The sequence below is a fragment of the Triticum dicoccoides genome, chromosome 5A, assembly GCF_002162155.2.
Source record: "Triticum dicoccoides isolate Atlit2015 ecotype Zavitan chromosome 5A, WEW_v2.0, whole genome shotgun sequence".
NCBI lineage: Eukaryota > Viridiplantae > Streptophyta > Magnoliopsida > Poales > Poaceae > Triticum > Triticum dicoccoides.
This window is the reverse complement of record NC_041388.1, coordinates 112,880,108-112,884,005: the sequence shown is the minus strand read 5'-3', so window position 1 is coordinate 112,884,005 and position 3,898 is coordinate 112,880,108.

Sequence of the window (3,898 nt, the reverse complement as noted above, 5' to 3'; positions counted from 1 at the left end):
CCCAAACGATTTGATCATCTCATCAAAGCGAATGTTCCAACTCCGAGATGCTTGCACCAGCCCATAAATCGAGCGTTGGAGCTTGCACACCTTGTCAGCATTCTTAGGATCGACAAAACCTTCCAGCTGCATCATATACAATTCTTCCTTAAGGAAACCATTAAGGAATGCCGTTTTGACGTCCATTTGCCATATCTCATAATCGTAGAATGCGACAATTGCTAACATGATTCGGACGGACTTCAGCTTCGCTACCGGTGAGAAAGTCTCATCGTAGTCAACCCCTTGAACTTGTCGATAACGCTTAGCGACAAGCCGAGCTTTATAGATGGTCACATTACCATCCGCGTCTGTCTTCTTCTTAAAGATCCATTTATTTTCTATGGCTCGCCGTTCAATGGGCAAGTCAGTTAAAGTCCATACTTCGTTTTCATACATGGATCCTATCTCAGATTTCATGGCTTCTAGCCATTTGTCGGAATCCAGGCCCGCCATCGCTTCTTCATAGTTTGAAGGTTCACCGTTGTCTAACAACATGATTTCCAAGACAGGGTTGCCGTACCACTCTGGTGCGGAACGTGTCCTTGTGGACCTTCGAATTTCAGTAGGAGCTTGATCAGAAGTATCTTGATCATCATCAATAACTTCCTCTCTAGTTGGTGCAGGCACCTCAGGAACATTTTCTTGAGTTGTGCCATTTTCCGGTTCAAGAGGTAACACTTCATCAAGTTCTACTTTCCTCCCACTTACTTCTTTCGAGAGAAACTCTTTCTCTAGAAAGAATCCATTCTTGGCAACAAAGATCTTGCCTTCGGATCTGAGGTAGAAGGTATACCCAACAGTTTCTTTAGGGTATCCTATGAAGACGCATTTTTTCGACTTGGGTTCGAGCTTTTCAGGTTGAAGCTTCTTAACATAAGCATCGCATCCCCAAACTTTTAGAAACGACAACTTAGGTTTCTTACCAAACCATAATTCAAACAGTGTCGTCTCAACGGATTTCGACGGAGCCCTATTTAAAGTGAATGCGGCAGTCTCTAAAGCATAGCCCCCAAAAGATAGCGGTAAATCAGTAAGAGACATCATAGATCGTACCATATCTAATAGAGTGCGATTACGACGTTCGGACACACCATTACGCTGAGGTGTTCCAGGCGGCGTGAGTTGTGAAACTATTCCACATTTTCTTAAGTGTGTGCCAAATTCGTGACTCAAGTATTCTCCTCCACGATCTGATCGTAGAAACTTGATTTTCCTGTCACGTTGATTCTCAACCTCACTCTGAAATTCCTTGAACTCTTCAAAGGTTTCAGACTTGTGTTTCATTAAGTAGATGTACCCATATCTACTCAAATCATCAGTGAGGGTGAGAACATAACGATAGCCACCGCGAGCCTCAACACTCATTGGACCGCACACATCAGTATGTATGATTTCCAATAAGTTGGTTGCTCGCTCCATTGTTCCTGAGAACGGAGTCTTGGTCATCTTACCCATGAGTCATGGTTCGCACGTGTCAAATGATTCATAATCAAGAGACTCTAAAAGTCCATCTGCATGGAGCTTCTTCATGCGTTTGACACCTATGTGACCACGGCGGTAGTGCCACAAGTATGTGGGACTATCATTATCAACTTTACATCTTTTGGTACTCACATTATGAATATGTGTAGCATTACGCTCGAGATTCATTAAGAATAAACCATTCACCATAGGAGCATGACCATAAAACATATCTCTCATATAAATAGAACAACCATTATTCTCGGATTTAAATGAGTAGCCATCTCGAATTAAACGAGATCCCGATACAATGTTCATGCTCGAAGCTGGCACTAAATAACAATTATTAAGGTTTAATACTAATCCCGAAGGTAAATGTAGAGGTAGCGTGCCGACGGCGATCACATTGACCTTGGAACCATTCCCGACGCGCATCGTCACCTCGTCCTTTGCCAGTCTCCGCTTATTCCGCAGCCCCTGCTTTGAGTTACAAATATGAGCAAATGCACCGGTATCAAATACCCAGGAGCTACTACGGGTACTAGTAAGGTACACATCAATTACATGTATATCATATATACCTTTTGTTTTGCCAGCCTTCTTGTCTGCTAAGTATTTGGGGTAGTTCCGCTTCCAGTGACCACTTCCCTTGCAATAAAAGCACTCAGTCTCGGGCTTGGGTCCATTCTTTGGCTTCTTCCCAGCAGCTTGCTTGCCGGGCGCGGCAACTCCTTTGCCGTCCTTCTTGAAGTTCTTTTTACCCTTGCCCTTCTTGAACTTAGTGGTTTTATTCACCATCAACACTTGATGTTCCTTCTTGACTTCTACCTCTGCTGATTTCAGCATTGAAAATACCTTAGGAATGGTCTTTTCCATCCCCTGCATATTGAAGTTCATCACAAAGCTCTTGTAGCTTGGTGGAAGCGACTGGAGGATTCTAGCAATGACCGCATCATCCGGGAGATTAACTCCCAGCTGAGTCAAGCAGTTATGTAACCCAGACATAGTGAGTATGTGCTCACTGACAGAACTATTTTCCTCCATCTTACAGCTGAAGAATTTGTCGGAGACTTCATATCTCTCGACCCGGGCATGAGCTTGGAAAACCATTTTCAGCTCTTCGAACATCTCATATGCTCCATGTCTCTCAAAACGCTTTTGGAGCCCCGGCTCTAGGTTGTAAAGCATGCCGCACTGAACGAGGCAGTAGTCATCGGCACGTGTCTGCCAAGCGTTCATAACGTCTTGGTTCTGTGGGACGGGTGCGTCACCTAGCGGTGCTTGTAGGACATATTCTTTCTTGGCAGCTATGAGGATGATCCTCAGGTTCCGGACCCAGTCCGTATAGTTGCTGCCATCGTCTTTCAGCTTGGTTTTCTCTAGGAACGCGTTGAAGTTGAGGACTACGTTGGCCATTTGATCTACAAGTCATATTGCAAAGATTTTTAGACTAAGTTCATGATAATAAAGTTCATCTAATCAAATTATTCAATGAACTCCCACTTAGATAGACATCCCTCTGCTAGTCATCTAAGTATAACATGATCCGAGTCGACTAGGCCATGTCCGATCATCACGTGAGACGGACTAGTCAACGCCGGTGAACATCTTCATGTTGATCGTATCTTCTATGACTCATGCTCGACCTTTCGGTCTTCTGTGTTCCGAGGCCATGTCTATACACATGCTAGGCTCGTCAAGTCAACCTAAGTGTTTGCATGTGTAAATCTGTCTTACACCCGTTGTATGTGAACGTTTGAATCAAACACCCGATCATCGCGTGGTGCATTGAAACAACGAACTGTCGGAACGGTGCACAGTTAGGGGGAACACTTTCTTGAAATTATTATGAGGGATCATCTTATTTACTACCGTCGTTCTAAGTAAACAAGATGCAAAACATGATAAACATCAAATGCAATCAAATGATAATAGTGACATGATATGGCCAATATCACATAGCTCCTTTGATCTCCATCTTGGGGCTCCATGATCATCTTGTCACCGGCATGACACCATGATCTCCATCATCATGATCTCCATCATTGTGTCTTCATGAAGTTGCTCGCCAACTATTACTTCTACTACTATGGCTAACGCGTTTAGCAATAAAGTAAAGTAATTTACATGGCGTTTCTCAATGACACGCAGGTCATATAAAAATAAAGACAACTCCTATGGCTCCTGCCGGTTGTCATACTCATCGACATGCAAGTCGTGATTCCTATTACAATAGCATGAACATCTCATACATCACATATAGATCATTCATCATTCATCACAACTTTTGCCATATCATATCACAAAGCACTTGCTGCAAAAACAAGTTAGAGGTCCTCTAATTGTTGTTGCAAGTTTTACGTGGCTGCAATAGGGTTCTAGCAAGAATGTTTTC